The sequence below is a fragment of the Sebastes fasciatus genome, chromosome 19, assembly GCF_043250625.1.
Source record: "Sebastes fasciatus isolate fSebFas1 chromosome 19, fSebFas1.pri, whole genome shotgun sequence".
NCBI classification, from domain to species: Eukaryota; Metazoa; Chordata; class Actinopteri; order Perciformes; family Sebastidae; genus Sebastes; species Sebastes fasciatus.
The window spans coordinates 30,079,672-30,105,862 of NC_133813.1; positions in this window are offsets into that span (position 1 = coordinate 30,079,672).

Genomic DNA, 26,191 nt, shown 5'->3' on the forward strand with positions numbered 1-26,191 from the left:
TCTATATGTCTTCCATGTCACTCCTCCATGTCCCTCCTCCATGTCACTCCTCCACATCACTCCTCTATATCACTCCTCCAACTCACTCCTCATGTCACTCCTCCATGTCGCTACTCCATGTCACTCCTCCTTGTCAATCCTCCATGTCACTCCTCCACATCACTCCTCTATGTCACTTCTATATGTCTTCCATGTCACTCCTCCATGTCGCTCCTCTATGTCACTCCTCCATGTCCGTACACCAACTCACTCCTCCATGTCACTCCTCCATGTCACTCCCCATGTCGATCCTCCATGCTGCTCCTACATGTTCCTCCTCCGAGTCACTCTAGAATGTCGATCCTCCATGTCACTCCAGAGTGTCACTCCAGAATTTAACTCCAGAATGTCACTCCTCCATGTCCCTCCTCCGTGTCAATCCTCTATTTCCACCCTCCATGTCACTCCGCCATTTCACTCCAGAATGTCACTCCTCCATGTCCCTCCTCCATGTCAATCCTCTATTTCCACCCTCCATGTCACTCCGCCATTTCAGTCCAGAATGTCACTCCAGAATGTCACTCCAGAATGTCACTCCAGAATGTCCCTCCAGAATGTCCCTCCAGAATGTCACTCCAGAATGTCACTCCTCCAAGTCTGTCCTCCATATCACTACTCCATGTTACTCTTCCATTTCTCTCCTCCATTTCACTTCTCCATGTCACTCCAGAATGTCGCTCTTCCAAGTCACTCCTCCATGTTGATCCTCCATGTCGATCCTCCATGTCACTCCTCCATGTAAGTCCTCCATGTCAATCCTTCATGTCACTCCTACATGTCACTCCGCCATGTTGCTCCTCCCTGTCACTCCAGAATGCCTCTCCTCCATGTCCCTCCAGAATTTAACTCCAGAATGTCACTCCTCCATGTCCCTCCTCCATGTCAATCCTCTCTGTCCATCCCCCAAGTCACTCCTCCATGTCAGTCCAGAATTTCACTCCAGAATATCACTCCAGAATGTGCCTCTAGAATGTCACTCCAGAATGTCATTCCTCCATGTCGATGCTCTATTTCACACCTCCTTGTCGCTCCTACATGTCATTCCTCCCTGTCTTCCTTGTCACTCCTCCATGTCACTCCTCCATGTCGTTCCTCCATCTCACTCCTCCATGTCAATCCTCCATTTCGATCCAGCATGTTTCTCCTCCTTGTCACTACACTTTGTCACTCCTCCATGTCACTGCTCCATGTTGATCTTCCATGTTGATCCTCCATGCTGCTCCTACATGTTCCTCCTCCGAGTCACTCTAGAATGTCGCTCCCCCATGTCACTCCAGAATGTCACTCCAGAATTTAAATCCAGAATGTCACTCCTCCATGTCCCTCCTCCATGTCAATCCTCTATTTCCACCCTCCATGTCATTCCCCCATTTCACTCCAGAATGTCACTCCTCCATGTCCCTCCTCCATGTCAAACCTCTCTGTCCATCCTCCAAGTCACTCCTCCATGTCAGTCCAGAATTTCCCTCCAGAATATCACTCCAGAATGTCCCTCCAGAATGTCACTCCAGAATGTCATTCCTCCAAGTCCCTCCTCCATGTCACTCCTCCATGTCGATGCTCTATTTCACACCTCCTTGTCACTCCTACATGTCACTCCGCCATGTTGCTCCTCCATGTCACTCCAGAATGCCTCTCCTCCATGTCCCTCCAGAATTTAACTCCAGAATGTCACTCCTCCATGTTCCTCCTCCATGTCAATCCTCTCTGTCCATCCCCCAAGTCACTCCTCCATGTCAATCCTCTATTTCCACCCTCCATGTCACTCCGCCATTTCACTCCAGAATGTCACTCCTCCATGTCCCTCCTCCATGTCAATCCTCTATTTCCACCCTCCATGTCAGTCCAGAATTTCACTCCAGAATATCACTCCAGAATGTGCCTCTAGAATGTCACTCCAGAATGTCATTCCTCCATGTCGATGCTCTATTTCACACCTCCTTGTCGCTCCTACATGTCATTCCTCCCTGTCTTCCTTGTCACTCCTCCATGTCACTCCTCCATGTCGCTCCTCTATGTCACTCCTCCATGTCCGTACACCAACTCACTCCTCCATGTCACTCCTCCATGTCACTCCCCATGTCGATCCTCCATGCTGCTCCTACATGTTCCTCCTCCGAGTCACTCTAGAATGTCGATCCTCCATGTCACTCCAGAGTGTCACTCCAGAATTTAACTCCAGAATGTCACTCCTCCATGTCCCTCCTCCGTGTCAATCCTCTATTTCCACCCTCCATGTCACTCCGCCATTTCACTCCAGAATGTCACTCCTCCATGTCAATCCTCTATTTCCACCCTCCATGTCACTCCGCCATTTCAGTCCAGAATGTCACTCCAGAATGTTACTCCAGAATGTCACTCCAGAATGTCCCTCCAGAATGTCCCTCCAGAATGTCACTCCAGAATGTCACTCCTCCAAGTCTGTCCTCCATATCACTACTCCATGTTGCTCTTCCATTTCTCTCCTCCATTTCACTTCTCCATGTCACTCCAGAATGTCGCTCTTCCAAGTCACTCCTCCATGTTGATCCTCCATGTCGATCCTCCATGTCACTCCTCCATGTAAGTCCTCCATGTCAATCCTTCATGTCACTCCTACATGTCACTCCGCCATGTTGCTCCTCCATGTCACTCCAGAATGCCTCTCCTCCATGTCCCTCCAGAATTTAACTCCAGAATGTCACTCCTCCATGTCCCTCCTCCATGTCAATCCTCTCTGTCCATCCCCCAAGTCACTCCTCCATGTCAGTCCAGAATTTCACTCCAGAATATCACTCCAAAATGTGCCTCTAGAATGTCACTCCAGAATGTCATTCCTCCATGTCGATGCTCTATTTCACACCTCCTTGTCGCTCCTACATGTCATTCCTCCCTGTCTTCCTTGTCACTCCTCCATGTCGTTCCTCCATCTCACTCCTCCATGTCAATCCTCCATTTCGATCCAGCATGTTTCTCCTCCTTGTTACTACACTTTGTCACTCCTCCATGTCACTGCTCCATGTTGATCTTCCATGTTGATCCTCCATGCTGCTCCTACATGTTCCTCCTCCGAGTCACTCTAGAATGTCGCTCCTCCATGTCACTCCAGAATGTCACTCCAGAATTTAAATCCAGAATGTCACTCCTCCATGTCCCTCCTCCATGTCAATCCTCTATTTCCACCCTCCATGTCATTCCCCCATTTCACTCCAGAATGTCACTCCTACATGTCCCTCCTCCATGTCAAACCTCTCTGTCCATCCTCCAAGTCACTCCTCCATGTCAGTCCAGAATTTCCCTCCAGAATATCACTCCAGAATGTCCCTCCAGAATGTCACTCCAGAATGTCATTCCTCCATGTCCCTCCTCCATGTCACTCCTCCATGTCGATGCTCTATTTCACACCTCCTTGTCGCTCCTACGTGTCATTCCTCCCTATCTTCCTTGTCACTCCTCCATGTTACTGCGCCATGTCGCTCCTCCTTGTCACTCCTCCCTGTCGCTCCTCCATGTAGATCCTTCATGTTACTCCTACATGTCGCTCCTCCTTGTCACTCCTCCATGTGACTCCCCCATCTCACTCCTCCATGTCGCTCGTCCATGTCACTCCCCCATCTCACTCCTCCATGTCGCTCCTCCATGTAGATCCTTCATGTTACTCCTACATGTTGCTCCTCCTTGTCACTCCTCCATGTAACTACTCAATGTCGATCCTCCATGTCACTCCTCCATGTCAGTCCAGAATTTCCCTCCAGAATATCACTCCAGAATGTCCCTCCAGAATGTCACTCCAGAATGTCATTCCTCCATGTCCCTCCTCCATGTCACTCCTCCATGTCGATGCTCTATTTCACACCTCCTTGTCACTCCTACATGTCACTCCGCCATGTTGCTCCTCCATGTCACTCCAGAATGCCTCTCCTCCATGTCCCTCCAGAATTTAACTCCAGAATGTCACTCCTCCATGTCCCTCCTCCATGTCAATCCTCTCTGTCCATCCCCCAAGTCACTCCTCCATGTCAGTCCAGAATTTCACTCCAGAATATCACTCCAGAATGTTCCTCTAGAATGTCACTCCAGAATGTCATTCCTCCATGTCGATGCTCTATTTCACACCTCCTTGTCGCTCCTACATGTCATACCTCCCTGTCTTCCTTGTCACTCCTCCATGTCACTCCTCCATGTCGTTCCTCCATCTCACTCCTCCATGTCAATCCTCCTTTTCGATCCAGCATGTTTCTCCTCCTTGTCACTACACTTTGTCACTCCTCCATGTCACTGCTCCATGTTGATCTTCCATGTTGATCCTCCATGTAGATCCTTCATGTTACTCCTACATGTCGCTCCTCCATGTCACTCCTCCATGTCACTCCTCTATGTAACTCCTCCATGTTACAACTCCATATCACTCCAACTTCTCACTCCTCCATGTCACCCCGCCATGTCACTCCTCAATGAAACTCCTCCATGTCACTCCTCCATGTCGCTCCTCCTAGTCAATTCTCGATTTCGCTGCTCCACATCACTCCTCTATGTCACTCCTACATATCACTCCAACATGTCACTCCTCCATGTTACTCTTCCTTGCTCCTCAATGTCACTCCTCAATGTCGCTACTCCATGTGACTCCTCCATGTCACTCCTCCATGTCACTACTCCAACTCACTCCTCCATGTCACTCCTCCATGTCGCTACTCCATGTCACTCCTCCATGTCACTTATCCACGTCCCTCCGCCATGTCACTACACCATATCAATCCTCCTTGATGATCCGCCCTGTCAATTCTCCATGTCAGTCCTCCATGTCTCTCCTCCACGTCAATCCTCTATGTCACTCCTCCATGTAACTCCTCCATGTTGCTCCTCCATGTTGCTCCTCCATGTCACTCCACCATGTCACTCCACCATATCAATCCTCCTTGCTGATCTGCCCTGTCACTTCTCCATGTCACTCCTCCATGTCACTCCTCCATGTAGCTACCCCATGTAGCTACCCCATGTAGCTACGCCATGTCACTCCTCCATGTCACTCCTCCATGTCACTCCTTTATGTCACTCCTCCAAGTCACTCTTCCATGTTGCTACTCCATGTGACTCCTCCATGTCACTTCTATATGTCTTCCATATAACTATTCCATGTTTCTCCTCCATGTCACTCATCCATATCCCTCCGCCATGTCACTCCACCTTATCAATCCTCTTTGCTGATTCGCCCTGTCACTTCTCCATGTCACTCCTCCAAGTCACTCCTCCATGTTGCTCCTCTATGTCACTCCTCCATGTCACACCGCCATGCCACTCCTCCATGTTTCTATTCCATGTCACTCCTTATGTCGCTACACCAACTCACTCCTCCATGTCCCTCCGCCATGTCACTCCTCCATATCAACCCTCCTTCCTGATCAAACTTCTCACTTTTCCATGTCACTCCTCCATGTCTCTCCTCCACATCAACACTCTATGTCACTCCTCCATGTCTCTCCTCCACATCAATCCTCTATGTCACTCCTCCATGTCACTCCTCCATGTCGCTATTCCATGTCACTCCTCTATGTCAATCCTCCATGTCACTCCTCTATGTCACTCCTCAATGTCACTCCTCCATTTCGCTCCTCCATGTCAGTACTCCATGTCGCTACACCAACTCTTTCCTCCATGTCACTCCTCCATGTCACTCCTCCATGTCACTACTCCATATCACTCTTCCATGTCGCTACACCAACTCAATCCTCCTTTACACTCTTTCATGTCACTTATCCAAGTCACTCCTCCATGTCACTTCTATATGTCTTCCATGTCACTCCTCCATGTCCCTCCTCCATGTCACTCCTCCACATCACTCCTCTATATCACTCCTCCAACTCACTCCTCATGTCACTCCTCCATGTCGCTACTCCATGTCACTCCTCCTTGTCAATCCTCCATGTCACTCCTCCACATCACTCCTCTATGTCACTTCTATATGTCTTCCATGTCACTCCTCCATGTCGCTCCTCTATGTCACTCCTCCATGTCCGTACACCAACTCACTCCTCCATGTCACTCCTCCATGTCACTCCCCATGTCGATCCTCCATGCTGCTCCTACATGTTCGTCCTCCGAGTCACTCTAGAATGTCGATCCTCCATGTCACTCCAGAGTGTCACTCCAGAATTTAACTCCAGAATGTCACTCCTCCATGTCCCTCCTCCGTGTCAATCCTCTATTTCCACCCTCCATGTCACTCCGCCATTTCACTCCAGAATGTCACTCCTCCATGTCCCTCCTCCATGTCAATCCTCTATTTCCACCCTCCATGTCACTCCGCCATTTCAGTCCAGAATGTCACTCCAGAATGTCACTCCAGAATGTCCCTCCAGAATGTCCCTCCAGAATGTCACTCCAGAATGTCACTCTTCCAAGTCTGTCCTCCATATCACTACTCCATGTTACTCTTCCATTTCTCTCCTCCATTTCACTTCTCCATGTCACTCCAGAATGTCGCTCTTCCAAGTCACTCCTCCATGTTGATCCTCCATGTCGATCCTCCATGTCACTCCTCCATGTAAGTCCTCCATGTCAATCCTTCATGTCACTCCTACATGTCACTCCGCCATGTTGTTCCTCCCTGTCACTCCAGAATGCCTCTCCTCCATGTCCCTCCAGAATTTAACTCCAGAATGTCACTCCTCCATGTCCCTCCTCCATGTCAATCCTCTCTGTCCATCCCCCAAGTCACTCCTCCATGTCAGTCCAGAATTTCACTCCAGAATATCACTCCAGAATGTGCCTCTAGAATGTCACTCCAGAATGTCATTCCTCCATGTCGATGCTCTATTTCACACCTCCTTGTCGCTCCTACATGTCATTCCTCCCTTTCTTCCTTGTCACTCCTCCATGTCACTCCTCCATGTCGTTCCTCCATCTCACTCCTCCATGTCAATCCTCCATTTCGATCCAGCATGTTTCTCCTCCTTGTCACTACACTTTGTCACTCCTCCATGTCACTGCTCAATGTTGATCTTCCATGTTGATCCTCCATGCTGCTCCTACATGTTCCTCCTCCGAGTCACTCTAGAATGTCGCTCCTCCATGTCACTCCAGAATGTCACTCCAGAATTTAAATCCAGAATGTCACTCCTCCATGTCCCTCCTCCATGTCAATCCCCTATTTCCACCCTCCATGTCATTCCCCCATTTCACTCCAGAATGTCACTCCTCCATGTCCCTCCTCCATGTCAAACCTCTCTGTCCATCCTCCAAGTCACTCCTCCATGTCAGTCCAGGATTTCCCTCCAGAATATCACACCAGAATGTCCCTCCAGAATGTCACTCCAGAATGTCATTCCTCCATGTCCCTCCTCCATGTCACTCCTCCATGTCGATGCTCTATTTCACACCTCCTTGTCACTCCTACATGTCACTCCGCCATGTTGCTCCTCCATGTCACTCCAGAATGCCTCTCCTCCATGTCCCTCCAGAATTTAACTCCAGAATGTCACTCCTCCATGTCCCTCCTCCATGTCAATCCTCTCTGTCCATCCCCCAAGTCACTCCTCCATGTCAGTCCAGAATTTCACTCCAGAATATCACTCCAGAATGTGCCTCTAGAATGTCACTCCAGAATGTCATTCCTCCATGTCGATGCTCTATTTCACACCTCCTTGTCGCTCCTACATGTCATTCCTCCCTGTCTTCCTTGTCACTCCTCCATGTCACTCCTCCATGTCGTTCCTCCATCTCACTCCTCCATGTCAATCCTCCTTTTCGATCCAGCATGTTTCTCCTCCTTGTCACTACACTTTGTCACTCCTCCATGTCACTGCTCCATGTTGATCTTCCATGTTGATCCTCCATGCTGCTCCTACATGTTCCTCCTCCGAGTCACTCTAGAATGTCGCTCCACCATGTCACTCCAGAATGTCACTCCAGAATTTAAATCCAGAATGTCACTCCTCCATGTCCCTCCTCCATGTCAATCCTCTATTTCCACCCTCCATGTCATTCCCCCATTTCACTCCAGAATGTCACTCCTCCATGTCCCTCCTCCATGTCAAACCTCTCTGTCCATCCTCCAAGTCACTCCTCCATGTCAGTCCAGAATTTCCCTCCAGAATATCACTCCAGAATGTCCCTCCAGAATGTCACTCCAGAATGTCATTCCTCCATGTCCCTCCTCCATGTCACTCCTCCATGTCGATGCTCTATTTCACACCTCCTTGTCGCTCCTACGTGTCATTCCTCCCTATCTTCCTTGTCACTCCTCCATGTCACTGCGCCATGTCGGTCCTCCATGTCACTCCTCCCTGTCGCTCCTCCATGTAGATCCTTCATGTTACTCCTACATGTCGCTCCTCCTTGTCGCTCGTCCATGTCACTCCCCCATCTCATTCCTCCATGTCGCTCCTCCATGTAGATCCTTCATGTTACTCCTACATGTCGCTCCTCCTTGTCACTCCTCCATGTGACTCCCCCATCTCACTCCTCCATGTCGCTCTTCCATGTCACTCCCCCATCTCACTCCTCCATGTCGCTCCTCCATGTAGATCCTTCATGTTACTCCTACATGTTGCTCCTCCTTGTCACTCCTCCATGTAACTACTCAATGTCGATCCTCCATGTCACTACTCCATGTCTTCCATGTCACTCGACCGTGTCGCTCCATGTCACTTCTCCATGTCGCTCCTCCATGTCACTCCTCCATGTCGCTACTCCACATCACTCCTCTATGTCACTCCTCCATGTCACTCCTCCTCCATGAAACTCCAACATGTCACTCCTCCATGTCACTCCTCCATGTTACTCTTCCTTGCTCCTCAATGTCACTCCTCCATGTCGCTACTCCACATCACTCCTCTATGTCACTCCTCCATATCACTCCTCCTCCATGAAACTCCAACATGTCACTCCTCCATGTCACTCCTCCATGTTACTCTTCCTTGCTCCTCAATGTCACTCCTCCATGTCACTCCTCTATGTCACTCCTCCTTGTCGCTCCTCCACATCACTCCTCTATGTCACTCCTCAATGTCACTCCTCCTTCATGTCACTCCTCAATGTCACTCCTCCATGTCACTCCTCTATGTCACTCCTCCATGTCACTCCTCCATGTCACTCCTCCTTCTCACTCCTCCATATTACTACTCAATGTCACTCCTCCATGTCGATCCGCCATGTCACTCCTAAATGTCACTCCTCCATGTCACTCCTCCATGAAGCTCCTCCATGTCACTCCTCTATGTCACTCTTCCTTAGTCCTCAATGTCACTCCTCCATGTCACTCCTCTATGTCACTCCTCCTTGTCGCTCCTCCATGTCACTCCTCTATGTCGATCCTCCATGTCACTACTCCATGTCATTCCTACATGGCACTCCTCCATGTCACTCCTCCATGAAACTCCTCCATGTCACTCCTCCATGTCACTCCTCTATGTAACTCCTCCATGTTACAACTCCATATCACTCCAACTTCTCACTCCTCCATGTCACCCCTCCATGTCACTCCTCAATGAAACTCCTCCATGTCACTCCTCCATGTCGCTCCTCCTCGTCAATTCTCGATTTCGCTGCTCCACATCACTCCTCTATGTCACTCCTACATATCACTCTAACATGTCACTCCTCCATGTCACTCCTCCATGTTACTCTTCCTTGCTCCTCAATGTCACTCCTCCATGTCGCTACTCCATGTGACTCCTCCATGTCAATCCTCCATGTCACTACTCCAACTCACTCCTCCATGTCACTTCTCCATGTCGCTACTCCATGTCACTCCTCCATGTAACTTAACCACGTCCCTCCGCCATGTCACTACACCATATCAATCCTCCTTGATGATCCGCCCTGTCACTTCTCCATGTCAGTCCTCCATGTCTCCTCCACGTCAATCCTCTATGTCACTCCTCCATGTAACTCCTCCATGTTGCTCCTCCATGTCACTCCACCATGTTACTCTTCCTTGCTCCTCAATGTCACTCCTCCATGTCGCTACTCCAACTCACTCCTCCATGTCACTCCTCCATGTCGCTACTCCATGTCACTCCTCCATGTCACTCCTCCACGTCCCTCCGCCATGTCACTACACCATATCAATCCTCCTTGCTGATCTGCCCTGTCACTTCTCCATGTCACTCCTCCATGTCACTACTCCATCTCACTCCTCCATGTCACTCCTCCATGTCGCTACTCCATGTCACTCCTCCATGTCACTTATCCACGTCCCTCCGCCATGTCACTACACCATATCAATCCTCCTTGCTGATCTGCCCTGTCACTTCTCCATGTCACTCCTCCATGTCACTCCTCCATGTAGCTACCCAATGTAGCTACTCCATGTAGCTACTCCATGTCACTCCTCCATGTCACTCCTCCATGTCACTCCTTTATGTCACTCCTCCAAGTCACTCTTCCATGTTGCTACTCCATGTGACTCCTCCATGTCACTTCTATATGTCTTCCATATAACTATTCCATGTTGCTCTTCCATGTCACTCCTCCATGTCACTCATCCATGTCCCTCCGCCATGTCACTCCACCTTATCAATCCTCTTTGCTGATTCCCCCTGTCACTTCTCCATGTCACTCTTCCAAGTCACTCCTCCATGTTGTTCCTCTATGTCACTCCTCCATGTCACAACTCCATGTCACTCCTCCATGTTGCTATTCCATGTCACTCCTTATGTCGCTACACCAACTCACTCCTCCATGTCCCTCCGCCATGTCACTCCTCCATATCAACCCTTCTTCCTGATCAAACCTGTCACTTCTCCATGTCACTCCTCCATGTCTCTCCTCCACATCAACACTCTATGTCACTCCTCCATGTCTCTCCTCCACATCAATCCTCTATGTCACTCCTACAAGTCACTCCTCCATGTCACTCCTCCATGAAGCTCCTCCATGTCACTCTTCCTTGCTCCTCAATGTCAATCCTCCATGTCACTCCTCTATGTCACTCCTCCATATCAATCCTCCATGTCTATCCTACATGTTGATCCTCCATGTCACTCATCCATGTCACTCCTCCATGTCACTCCTCCATGTCACTCTTCATTGCTCCTCCATGTCGCTCCTCCATGTCACTCCTCCATGTCGCTACTCCACATCACTCCTCTATGTCACTCCTCCATGTCACTCCTCCTCCATGAAACTCCAACATGTCACTCCTCCATGTCACTCCTCCATGTTACTCTTCCTTGCTCCTCAATGTCACTCCTCCATGTCACTCCTCTATGTCACTCCTCCTTGTCGCTCCTCCACATCACTCCTCTATGTCACTCCTCCATGTCACTCCTCCTTCATGTCACTCCTCAATGTCACTCCTCCATGTCACTCCTCTATGTCACTCCTCCATGTCACTCCTCCATGTCACTCCTCCTTCTCACTCCTCCATATTACTACTCAATGTCACTCCTCCATGTCGATCCGCCATGTCACTCCTAAATGTCACTCTTCCATGTCACTCCTCCATGAAGCTCCTCCATGTCACTCCTCTATGTCACTCTTCCTTAGTCCTCAATGTCACTCCTCCATGTCACTCCTCTATGTCACTCCTCCTTGTCGCTCCTCCATGTCACTCCTCTATGTCGATCCTCCATGTCACTACTCCATGTCATTCCTACATGGCACTCCTCCATGTCACTCCTCCATGAAACTCCTCCATGTCACTCCTCCATGTCACTCCTCTATGTAACTCCTCCATGTTACAACTCAATATCACTCCAACTTCTCACTCCTCCATGTCACCCCTCCATGTCACTCCTCAATGAAACTCCTCCATGTCACTCCTCCATGTCGCTCCTCCTAGTCAATTCTCGATTTTGCTGCTCCACATCACTCCTCTATGTCACTCCTACATATCACTCCTCCATGTTACTCTTCCTTGCTCCTCAATGTCACTCCTCCATGTCGCTACTCCATGTGACTCCTCCATTTCACTCCTCCATGTCACTACTCCAACTCACTCCTCCATGTCACTCCCCCATGTCTTCCATGTCACTCGACCGTGTCGCTCCATGTCATTTCTCCATGTCGCTCCTCCATGTCACTCCTCCATGTCGCTACTCCACATCACTCCTCTATGTCAATCCTCCATGTCACTCCTCCTCCATGAAACTCCAACATGTCACTCCTCCATGTCACTCCTCCATGTTACTCTTCCTTGCTCCTCAATGTCACTCCACCATGTCACTCCTCTATGTCACTCCTTCTTGTCGCTCCTCCACATCACTCCTCTATGTCACTCCTCCATGTCACTCCTCCTTCATGTCACTCCTCAATGTCACTCCTCCATGTCACTCCAGAATTACACTTCTCCAGGTCCCTCCTCCATGTCACTCCTCCATGTCGATCCTCTATTTCGCTCCTCCATGTCACTCCTCCATGTAACTCCTCCATGTCAATCCTACATGTCACTCCTCCATGTCACTCCACCATGTCGCTCCTCCATGTAACTCCTCCATGTCGATCCTCCATGTCACTCCTCCATGTCACACTTCCATATCAGTCCCCCATGTCACTGCTACCATGTCGATCCTCCATTTCGATCCTCCATGTTGCTCGTCCACGTCATTCCTCAATGTAACTCGTCCATGTCAATCCTACATGTCACTCCTCCATGTCGATCCTCCATGTCACTCCTCCATGTAGATCCTACATGTTACTCCTCCATGTCGATCTTCCATGTCGCTCCTCCATGTCACTCCAGAATGTCGCTCCTACATGTCACTCCATAATGTCGCTCCTCCATGTCCCTCCAGATTGTAATTCCTCCATGTCAGTCCTCCAAGTCGCTCCGTGATGTTGCTCCTCATGTAGCTCCTCTATTTAACTCTACTATGTCGCTCCTCCTTGTCACTCCTCCATTTCTATCATCCATTTCACTCCTCTATTTCACTCCAGAATGTCGCTCCTCCTAGTCACTCCTCCATGTTTATCCCCCATGTCGCTCCTCCTTGCTCCTACATGTCACTCCTCCATGTTGTTCTTCCATGTCACTTCAGAATGTCACTCCTCCATGTCACTCCAGAATATCACTCCAGAATTTAACTCCAGAATGTTACGCCTCCATGTCCCTCCTCCATGTCGCTCCTCAATGTTGATCCTCTATTTCGCTCCTCCATGTCGCTCCTCCATGTCACTCCTCCCATCCTTCCATGTCACTCCTCTATGTAAATCCATGTCAATACTGCATGTCACTCCTCCATGTCGATCTTCCATGTGACTCCTCAATGTCGATCGTCCATATCGCTCCTCCATGTCACTGCTCCATGTCACTAATCCTTGTTGATCCTCCATGTCAGTCCTCCCTGTCGGTCCTCCATGTAGATCCTTCATGTTACTCCTACATGTCGCTCCTCCTTGTCACTCCTCCATGTGACGCCCCCATCTCACTCCTCCATGTCGCTCGTCCATGTCACTCCCCCATCTCACTCCTCCATGTCGCTCCTCCATGTAGATCCTTCATGTTACTCCTACATGTTGCTCCTCCTTGTCACTCCTCCATGTAACTACTCAATGTCGATCCTCCATGTCACTCCTCCATGTCTTCCATGTCACTCGACCGTGTCGCTCCTCCATGTCACTTTTCCATGTTTATCCTCCATGTCGCTCCTCCTTGCTACTCCATATAACTCCTTCATGTCGTTTTTCCATGTCACTACTCAATGTCGATCCTCCATGTCACTCCTCCATGTCTTCCATGTCACTCGACCGTGTCGCTCCATGTCACTCCTCCATGTCCCTCCTCCATGTCAATCTTCTCTGTCCATCCCCCAAGTCACTCCTCCATGTCAGTCCAGAATTTCCCTCCAGAATATCACTCCAGAATGTGCCTCTAGAATGTCACTCCAGAATGTCATTCCTCCATGTCACTTCTCCATGTCGATGCTCTATTTCACACCTCCTTGTCGCTCCTACGTGTCATTCCTCCCTGTCTTCCTTGTCACTCCTCCATGTCACTCCTCCATGTCGTTCCTCCATCTCACTCCTCCATGTCGATCCTCCATGTCGCTCCTTCATGTCACACTTCCATGTCACTGCTCCATGTCAATCCTCCATTTCGATCCTGCATGTTTCTCCTCCTTGTCACTACACTTTGTCACTCCTCCATGTCACTGCTCCATGTTGATCTTCCATGTCGATCCTCCATGCTGCTCCTACATGTTCCTCCTCCGAGTCACTCTAGAATGTCACTCCTCTATGTCGATCCTCCATGTCACTACTCCATGTCATTCCTACATGGCACTCCTCCATGTCACTCCTCCATGAAACTCCTCCATGTCACTCCGCCATGTCACTCCTCTATGTCAATCCTCCATGTTGAGCCTCCATGTCGCCCTTCAATGTCACTCCACCCATATATCACTCCTATATGTTGAGCCTCCGTGTTGCTTCTCGATGTCACTCCTCCATGACGATCCTTAAATTCACTCCTTCATGTCCGTCTTCCATGTCACTCCTCTATGTCGATCCTCCATGTCATTACTCCATGTCATTCCTACATGGCACTCCTCCATGTCACTACTCCATGAAACTCCTCCATGTCACTCCCCCATGTCACTCCTCTATGTCAATCCTCCATGTTACAACTCCATATCACTCCAACTTCTCACTCCTCCATGTCACCCCTCCATGTCACTCCTCAATGAAACTCCTCCATGTCACTCCTCCATGTCGCTCCTCCTCGTCAATTCTCGATTTCGCTCCTCCACATCACTCCTCTATGTCACTCCGCCATGTCAATCCTCCATGTCACTCCTCCATGTCAAACCTCCATGTCATTCCTCCATGTTACTCTTCCTTGCTCCTCAATGTCACTCCACCATGTCGCTCCTCCTCGTCACTCCTCCATGTCACTCCTCCACATCACTCCTCTATGTAACTCCTCCTTGTCGCTCCTCCATGTCACTCCTCCATGTCATTCCTCCATGAATCTACTCCATGTCATTCCTCTATGTCGCTTTTCCTCGTCACTCCTTCTTGTCGCTCCTCCACGTCAATCCTCTATGTCACTCCTCCATGTCGATCCTCCATGTAACTCCTCCATGTCAATCCTCCATGTCACTCCTACATATTACTCCAGCATGTCACTCCTCAATGTCACTCCTCCATGTCGCTCTTCCACATCACTCATCTGTCACTCCTCCATGTTGAGCCTCCATGTCGCACTTCAATGATACACCTCCATGTCACTCCTCCATGTCACTCCTCTATGTCACTCCTCCATGTCTATCCTCCGTGTCGATCCTCCATGTCACTCCTACATGTCACTCCTCCATGTCACTCCTCTATGTCAATCTTCCTTGCTCCTCAATGTCACTCCTCCATGTCACTCCTCTATGTCACTCCTCCATGTCGATCCTCCATGTCACTCCTAAATGTCACTCCTCCATGTCACTCTTCTATTTCACTCCTACTTGTCGCTCCTCCATGTCACTCCTCCATGTCGCTCCTCCACATCACTCCTCTATGTCACTCCTCCATGTCACTCCTCCTTCATGTCACTCCTCCATGTCACTCCTCCATTTCGCTCATCCATATAGCTCCTCCATGTCGCTACTCCATATCACTCCTCCATGTCAATCCTCCATGTCACACCACTCCATGTCACTCCTCCATGTCGATCCTCCATGTCACTCCTAAATGTCACTCCTCCATGTCACTCCTCCATGAAGCTCCTCCATGTCACTCCTCTATGTCACTCTTCCTTGCTCATCAATGTCACTCCTCCATTTCACTCCTCTATGTCACTCCTCCTTGTTGCTCCTCCATGTCACTCCTCTATGTCACTCCTCCATGTCGCTCCTCCATGTCACTCCTCCATGTCACTCCTCCACATCACTCCTCCATGTCATTCCTCCATGTAACTCCTCTATGTCACTCCTCCATGTTGAGCCACCATGTCGCCCTTCAATGTCACTCCTCAATATCACTCCTATATGTTGAGCCTCTGTGTTACTTCTCCATGTCACTCCTCCATGACTATCCTTAAATTCACTCCTCCATGTCCGTCTTCCATGTCGCTACTCCTTGTCACTCCTCCATGTCACTCCTCCATGTCGATCCTCTATGTCACTCCTCCATGTCACTCTTCCTTTCTCCTCAATGTCACTCCTCCATGTCACTTCTCTATGTCACTTTTCTATGTCACTCCTCCATGTCATCACTCCTTCTCACTCCTCCATATCAGTACTCCATGTCACTCCTCCATGTCTATCCTCCATGTCGATCCTCCATGTCACTCCTACATGTTACTCCTCCATGTCACTCCTCCATGAAGCTCCTACATGTCACTCCTCTATGTCAATCTTCCTTGCTCCTCAATGTCACTCCTCCATGTCACTTCTCTATGTCACTTTTCTATGTCACTCCTCCATGTCATCACTCCTTCTCACTCCTCCATATCAGTACTCCATGTCACTCCTCCATGTCACTCCTCCATGTCACTCCTCTATGTCACTCCTACTTCTCACTTCTCCATGTCACCCCTCCATGTCACTCCTCAATGAAACTCCTCCATGTCACTCCTCCATGTCGCTCCTCCTAGTCAATTCTCGATTTCGCTGCTCCACATCACTCCTCTATGTCACTCCTACATATCACTCCAACATGTCACTCCTCCATGTCACTCCTCCATGTTACTCTGCCTTGCTCCTCAATGTCACTCCTCCATGTCGCTACTCCATGTGACTCCTCCATGTCAATCCTCCATGTCACTACTCCAACTCACTCCTCCATGTCACTCCTCCATGTCGCTACTCCATGTCACTCCTCCATGTCACTTATCCACGTCCCGCCGCCATGTCACTACACCATATCAATCCTCCTTGATGATCCGCCCTGTCACTTCTCCATGTCAGTCCTCCATGTCTCTCCTCCACGTCAATCCTCTATGTCAATCCTCCATGTAACTCCTCCATGTTGCTCCTCCATGTTGCTCCTCCATGTCACTCCACCATGTCACTCCACCATATCAATCCTCCTTGCTGATCTGCCCTGTCACTTCCCCATGTCACTCCTCCATGTCACTCCTCCATGTAGCTACCCCATGTAGCTACTCCATTTAGCTACTCCATTCCACTCCTCCATGTCACTCCTTTATGTCACTCCTCCAAGTCACTCTTCCATGTTGCTACTCCATGTGACTCCTCCATGTCACTTCTATATGTCTTCCATATAACTATTCCATGTTGCTCCTCCATGTCACTCATCCATGTCCCTCTGCCATGTCACTCCACCTTATCAATCCTCTTTGCTGATTCGCCCTGTCACTTCTTCATGTCACTCCTCCAAGTCACTCCTCCATGTTGCTCCTCTATGTCACTCCTCCATGTCACACCTCCATGTCACTCCTCCATGTTGCTATTCCATGTCACTCCTTATGTCGCTACACCAACTCACTCCTCCATGTCCCTCCGCCATGTCACTCCTCCATATCAACCCTCCTTCCTGATCAAACCTCTCACTTCTCCATGTCACTCCTCCATGTCTCTCCTTCACATCAACACTCTATGTCACTCCTCCATGCCTCTCCTCCACATCAATCCTCTATGTCACTCCTCCATGTCACTCCTCCATGTCGCTATTCCATGTCACTCCTCTATGTCACTCCTCCATGTCACTCCTCTATGTCACTCCTCAATGTCACTCCTCCATTTCGCTCCTCCATGACAGTACTCCATGTCGCTACACCAACTCTTTCCTCCATGTCACTCCTCCATGTCACTCCTCCATGTCACTACTCCATATCACTCTTCCATGTCGCTACACCAACTCAATCCTACTTTACACTCTTTCATGTCACTCATCCAAGTCACTCCTCCATGTCACTTCTATATGTCTTCCATGTCACTCCTCCATGTCCCTCCTCCATGTCACTCCTCCACATCACTCCTCTATATCACTCCTCCATGTCACACCTCCATGTCACTCCTCCATGTCGTTACTCCTTGTCACTCCTCCATGTCGCTACACCAACTCACTCCTCATGTCACTCCTCCATGTCGCTACTCCATGTCACTCCTCCTTGTCACTCCTCCATGTCACTCCTCCACGTCACTCCTCTATGTCACTTCTATATGTCTTCAATGTCACTCCTCCATGTCGCTCCTCTATGTCACTCCTCCATGTCACTGCTGCATGTCGCTACTCCATGTCACTCCTCCATGTCCCTACACCAACTCACTCCTCCATGTCACTCCTCCATGTCACTCCCCATGTCGATCCTCCATGCTGCTCCTACATGTTCCTCCTCCATGTCCATCCTCTATTTCCACCCTCCATGTCATTCCGCCATTTCACTCCAGAATGTCACTCCAGAATGTCACTCCAGAATGTCACTCCAGAATGTCACTCCTCCAGGTCTGTCCTCCATATCACTACTCCATGTTGCTCTTCCATGTCGCTCCTCCATGTCACTCCTCCATGTTGATCCTCCATTTCTCTCCTCCATTTCACTTCTCCATGTCACTCCAGAATTTCGCTCTTCCAAGTCACTCCTCCATGTAAGTCCTCCATGTCAATCCTTCATGTCACTCCTCCATGTCACTCCGCCATGTCGCTCCTCCATGTCACTCCAGAATGTCGCTCCTCCATGTCCCTCCAGAATTTAACTCGAGAATGTCCCTCCTCCATGTCAAACCTCTCTGTCCATCCTCCAAGTCACTCCTCCATGTCAGTCCAGAATTTCCCTCCAGAATATCACTCCAGAATGTCCCTCCAGAATGTCACTCCAGAATGTCATTCCTCCATGTCGATGCTCTATTTCACACCTCCTTGTCGCTCCTACGTGTCATTCCTCCCTATCTTCCTTGTTGATCCTCCATGTCAGTCCTCCCTGTCGCTCCTCCATGTAGATACTTCATGTTACTCCTACATGTCGCTCCTCCTTGTCACTCCTCCATGTGACTCCCCCATCTCACTCCTCCATGTCGATCGTCCATATCGCTCCTCCATGTCACTGCTCCATGTCACTAATCCTTGTTGATCCTCCATGTCAGTCCTCCCTGTCGCTCCTCCATGTAGATCCTTCATGTTACTCCTACATGTCGCTCCTCCTTGTCACTCCTCCATGTAACTACTCAATGTCGATCCTCCATGTCACTCCTCCATGTCGATCCTCCATGTAACTCCTCCATGTCAATCCTCCATGTCACTCCTACATATCACTCCAACATGTCACTCCTCCATGTCACTCCTCCATGTCGCTCCTCCATGTCACTCCTCCATGTCGCTCTTCCACATCACTCATCTGTCACTCCTCCATGTTGAGCCTCCATGTCGCACTTCAATGATACACCTCCATGTCACTCCTGCATGTCACTCCTCTATGTCACTCCTCCATGTCACTCCTCCATGAAGCTCCTACATGTCACTCCTCTATGTCAATCTTCCTTGCTCCTCAATGTCACTCCTCCATGTCACTCCTCTATGTCACTCCTCCATGTCGATCCTCCATGTCACTCCTAAATGTCACTCCTCCATGTCACTCCTCTATTTCACTCCTACATGTCGCTCCTCCATGTCACTCCTACATGTCGCTCCTCCACATCACTCCTCTATGTCACTCCTCCATGTCACTCCTCCTTCATGTCACTCCTCCATGTCACTCCTCCATTTCGCTCATCCATATAGCTCCTCCATGTTGCTACTACATATCACTCCTCCATGTCAATCCTCCATGTCACACCACTCCATGTCACTCCTCCATGTCGATCCTCCATGTCACTCCTAAATGTCACTCCTCCATGTCACTCCTCCATGAAGCTCCTCCATGTCACTCCTCTATGTCAATCTTCCTTGCTCATCAATGTCACTCCTCCATTTCACTCCTCTATGTCACTCCTCCTTGTTGAGCCTCCATGTCTATCATCCATTTCACTCCTCTATTTCACTCCAGAATGTCGCTCCTCCTAGTCACTCCTCCATGTTTATCCCCCATGTCGCTCCTCCTTGCTCCTACATGTCACTCCTCCATGTTGTTCTTCCATGTCACTTCAGAATGTCACTCCTCCATGTCACTCCAGAATATCACTCCAGAATTTAACTCCAGAATGTTACGCCTCCATGTCCCTCCTCCATGTCGCTCCTCAATGTCGATTCTCTATTTCGCTCCTCCATGTCGCTCCTCCATGTCACTCCTCCCATCCTTCCATGTCACTCCTCTATGTAAATCCATGTCAATACTGCATGTCACTCCTCCATGTCGATCTTCCATGTGACTCCTCAATGTCGATCGTCCATATCGCTCCTCCATGTCACTGATCCATGTCACTAATCCTTGTTGATCCTCCATGTCAGTCCTCCCTGTCGCTCCTCCATGTAGATCCTTCATGTTACTCCTACATGTCGCTCCTCCTTGTCACTCCTCCATGTGACTCCCCCATCTCACTCCTCCATGTCGCTCGTCCATGTCACTCCCCCATCTCACTCCTCCATGTCGCTCCTCCATGTAGATCCTTCATGTTACTCCTACATGTCGCTCCTCCTTATCACTCCTCCATGTAACTACTCAATGTCGATCCTCCATGTCACTCCTCCATGTCTTCCATGTCACTCGACCGTGTCGCTCCTCCATGTCACTTTTCCATGTTTATCCTCCATTTCGCTCCTCCTTGCTACTCCATATAACTCCTTCATGTCGTTCTTCCATGTCACTACTCAATGTCGATCCTCCATGTCACTCCTCCATGTCTTCCATGTCACTCGACCGTGTCGCTCCATGTCACTTCTCCATGTCGATCCTCCATTTCGATCCTTCATGTTGCTCCACCATGTCACTCCTCCATGTCTTCCATGTCACTCCCCCATGTACGTCCTCCATGTAGCTCCTCCATGTAGATCCTTCATGTTACTCCTATATGTCAATCCTCCATGTCACTGCTCAATGTCGATCCTCCATGTCGCTCCTCCTTGCTCATCCATATCACTCCACCATGTCACTCCAGAATGTCGCTCCTCCATGTCACTCTAGAATGTCAATCCAGATTTAACTCCAGAATGTCACTCCTCCATGTCGATCCTCCATGTCGATCTTCCATGTCTCTCCTCCATGTTGCTCCTCCTTGTTGATCCTCCATATCGCTCCGCCATGTCAATCCTTCATGCCACTCATACATTTAGATCCTAAATGTTACTCCTCCATGTCGATCTTCCATGTCGCTCCTACATGTCACTCTAGAATATCGCTCCTTCATGTCACTCCAGAATGTGGCTCAACCATGTCGATCTAGAATGTACCTCTTTGTTGTCAGTCCTCCATGTCGCTCAGCGATGTCGCTCCTCCCTGTAGCTCCTCCATGTCGCCCTTCCGTGTCGCTCCTCCATGTCACTCCTCCATGTCGCTCCTCCATGTCACTCCCCCATCTCACTCCTCCATGTCGCTCCTCCATGTAGATCCTTCATGTTACTCCTACATGTCGCTCCTCCTTGTCACTCCTCCATGTAACTACACAATGTCGATCCTCCATGTCACTCCTCCATGTCTTCCATGTCACTCGACCGTGTCGCTCCTCCATATCACTTCTCCTTGTTTATCCTCCATGTCGCTCCTCCTTGCTACTCCATATCACTCCTTCATGTCGTTCTTCCATGTCACTACTCAATGTCGATCCTCCATGTCACTCCTCCATGTCGATACTCCATGTTGCTCCTCAATGTCACTCCTCTATGTCTTCCATGTCACTTCTTCATCTCACTCCTCCATTTCGCTCCTCCATGTAGATCCTTCATGTTACTCCTCCATGTCGCTCCTCCTTGTCACTCCTCCATGTCACTACTCAATGTTGATCTTCCATGTCACTCCACCATGTCGCTCCTCCATGTCACTCCAGAATTACACTCCAGAATTTAATTCCAGATTGTTACTCCTCCATGTCCCTCCTCCATGTCGCTCCTCCATGTCACTCCAGAATGTCACTTCTCCAGGTCCCTCCTCCATGTCACTCCTCCATGTCGATCCTCTATTTCGCTCCTCCATGTCACTCCTCCATGTAACTCCTCCATGTCAATCCTACATGTCACTCCTCCATGTCACTCCACCATGTCGCTCTTCCATGTAACTCCTCCATGTCGATCCTCCATGTCACTCCTCCATGTCACACTTCCATATCAGTCCTCCATGTCACTGCTACCATGTCGATCCTCCATTTCGATCCTCCATGTTGCTCGTCCACGTCATTCCTCCATGTAACTCGTCCATGTCAATCCTACATGTCACTCCTCCATGTCGCTCCTCCATGTAGATCCTTCATGTTACTCCTACATGTCGCTCCTCCTTATCACTCCTCCATGTAACTACTCAATGTCGATCCTCCATGTCACTCCTCCATGTCTTCCATGTCACTCGACCGTGTCGCTCCTCCATGTCACTTTTCCATGTTTATCCTCCATTTCGCTCCTCCTTGCTACTCCATATAACTCCTTCATGTCGTTCTTCCATGTCACTACTCAATGTCGATCCTCCATGTCACTCCTCCATGTCTTCCATGTCACTCGACCGTGTCGCTCCATGTCACTTCTCCATGTCGATCCTCCATTTCGATCCTTCATGTTGCTCCACCATGTCACTCCTCCATGTCTTCCATGTCACTCCCCCATGTACGTCCTCCATGTAGCTCCTCCATGTAGATCCTTCATGTTACTCCTATATGTCAATCCTCCATGTCACTGCTCAATGTCGATCCTCCATGTCGCTCCTCCTTGCTCATCCATATCACTCCACCATGTCACTCCAGAATGTCGCTCCTCCATGTCACTCCAGAATGTCAATCCAGATTTAACTCCAGAATGTCACTCCTCCATGTCGATCCTCCATGTCGATCTTCCATGTCTCTCCTCCATGTTGCTCCTCCTTGTTGATCCTCCATATCGCTCCGCCATGTCAATCCTTCATGCCACTCATACATTTAGATCCTAAATGTTACTCCTCCATGTCGATCTTCCATGTCGCTCCTACATGTCACTCTAGAATATCGCTCCTTCATGTCACTCCAGAATGTGGCTCAACCATGTCGATCTAGAATGTACCTCTTTGTTGTCAGTCCTCCATGTCGCTCAGCGATGTCGCTCCTCCCTGTAGCTCCTCCATGTCGCCCTTCCGTGTCGCTCCTCCATGTCACTCCTCCATGTCGCTCCTCCATGTCACTCCCCCATCTCACTCCTCCATGTCGCTCCTCCATGTAGATCCTTCATGTTACTCCTACATGTCGCTCCTCCTTGTCACTCCTCCATGTAACTACACAATGTCGATCCTCCATTGTCACTCCTCCATGTCTTCCATGTCACTCGACCGTGTCGCTCCTCCATATCACTTCTCCTTGTTTATCCTCCATGTCGCTCCTCCTTGCTACTCCATATCACTCCTTCATGTCGTTCTTCCATGTCACTACTCAATGTCGATCCTCCATGTCACTCCTCCATGTCGATACTCCATGTTGCTCCTCAATGTCACTCCTCTATGTCTTCCATGTCACTTCTTCATCTCACTCCTCCATTTCGCTCCTCCATGTAGATCCTTCATGTTACTCCTCCATGTCGCTCCTCCTTGTCACTCCTCCATGTCACTACTCAATGTTGATCTTCCATGTCACTCCACCATGTCGCTCCTCCATGTCACTCCAGAATTACACTCCAGAATTTAATTCCAGATTGTTACTCCTCCATGTCCCTCCTCCATGTCGCTCCTCCATGTCACTCCAGAATGTCACTTCTCCAGGTCCCTCCTCCATGTCACTCCTCCATGTCGATCCTCTATTTCGCTCCTCCATGTCACTCCTCCATGTAACTCCTCCATGTCACTCCACCATGTCGCTCTTCCATGTAACTCCTCCATGTCGATCCTCCATGTCACTCCTCCATGTCACACTTCCATATCAGTCCTCCATGTCACTGCTACCATGTCGATCCTCCATTTCGATCCTCCATGTTGCTCGTCCACGTCATTCCTCCATGTAACTCGTCCATGTCAATCCTACATGTCACTCCTCCATGTCGATCCTCCATGTCACTCCTCCATGTAGATCCTACATGTTACTCCTCCATGTCGATCTTCCATGTCGCTCCTCCATGTCACTCCAGAATGTCGCTCCTACATGTCACTCCATAATGTCGCTCCTCCATGTCCCTCCAGATTGTAATTCCTCCATGTCAGTCCTCCAAGTCGCTCCGTGATGTTGCTCCTCATGTAGCTCCTCTATTTAACTCTACTATGTCGCTCCTCCTTGTCACTCCTCCATGTCTATCATCCATTTCACTCCTCTATTTCACTCCAGAATGTCGCTCCTCCTAGTCACTCCTCCATGTTTATCCCCTATGTCGCTCCTCCTTGCTCCTACATGTCACTCCTCCATGTTGTTCTTCCATGTCACTTCAGAATGTCACTCCTCCATTTCACTCCAGAATATAACTCCAGAATTTAACTCCAGAATGTTACGGCTCCATGTCCCTCCTCCATGTCGCTCCTCAATGTCGATCCTCTATTTCGCTCCTCCATGTCGCTCCTCCATGTCACTCCTCCCATCCTTCCATGTCACTCCTCTATGTAAATCCATGTCAATACTGCATGTCACTCCTCCATGTCGATCTTCCATGTGACTCCTCAATGTCGATCGTCCATATCGCTCCTTCATGTCACTGCTCCATGTCACTAATCCTTGTTGATCCTCCATGTCAGTCCTCCATGTCGCTACTCAATGTCGCTCCTCCATGTCGATCTTCCATGTGACTCCACCATGTCGATCGTCCATATCGCTCCTCCATGTCACTAATCCTTGTTGATCCTGTGGTATATTTTCAAGTCTTGCACATGACCGAGAGGCCATAAGGGTAAACACATGGGTAAGAATCATAAGTGGAGAATATGGTCACAAGATATGACATGGGGCTGAAAGATAAATATGTAGGACAAAGGAGCCATGCATGGTTATGTAGGACAAAGGAGCCATGCATGGTTATACGCTCAGCTCAGCTGTTACATGCCATGGACCCGATATAAGGAGGCGCAAGAGCTCCGAAGGGAGGACTCTCAGATTTGACTTGAGACCTCCGGACGTTCTAGACGTTCGTTATGACATTTGTTGCTTGTGTGTAATAAACTCTATTATACCAAAAAGAACAGTGTCCGCGAAGCATCCTTCCTCATCACTTCAACAGCACTGTCGCAGGAAAGAGACTACAAATTTGGCGTCACGAAAAGGATCGGAGGTGGCCGCAACAGCAGTACTGCTACAACTTCACAAAACGGTGAGCGCACTCATTGAATGCTGGTCATAAATTGGGGCTGTTATGTGGAGTTGTTTGGCCACACCGTAAATTAAGAACCTTCTTGTTATGGACATGTACTGTTGATTTGATATTTAAAGTGAGGCTCCGTGCTAAATTTAATGGAAAAAGGGGGAATGAATAGAGAAAAGAAAAAAAAAAAAAGTAAAGAAAAGAAGTATGAGAAATACAAGGAATAGTTTAGAATAGTCATGGTAACGATAAGGTGTGCTAAAATAGTATTGTGCATGATTAACGCTAAGACACATGTATAAATGCATATTAGACACTGAGTAACGATGGCTCTGACATAGTCCGGAATTAACTTAGAAAGACAAAATTGGGAAACCTGGATCCAGGTAATTTGAATAAATAAATGTAAAGAGTGTTAAGAGAGATAAGGAAATAAAGGAAATAAAGGAAATGATCATATGACAAGCCGCAAATCGGATAGAATAGAAAGCCCTCAAGTGGAGGAGCATGTAGTATGGGCCGCAATTAAAACCTGAAAACGACATCTTATGGTCAGTTTAATAACTGGAGAGTGTAGAATCACAATTCGAATGACCGTTACCACTCTGACGTTTGTTGACGAACGGTGTCTGAAGCAGCCTCTCGTCGAAGATTTACACCTCAACGGTAGCACAAATTTTATGAGAAAAAGTAAGGAAAATAGCGGCAGAAAGCATGCTGTACGAATGAAGATATCTAAAGTTGGAGTGAAGAGAATGTGTGTGTATGGACTTTGGGAGGAGGGAAAATGTGTGTGTGTGGGTGTGACATTTGGCTCCAGATGTGTGCTATAAAATGCATGGGAAGAGAGTATATGTGTCATTTAATAATTTGTAAGAATAGATACGTGGCCCGAGGTATTGTATAAAACCATGAGCTTCTGTTTCCAGAAGACTAAATGAATTAAATAATGTAAAACATAAGC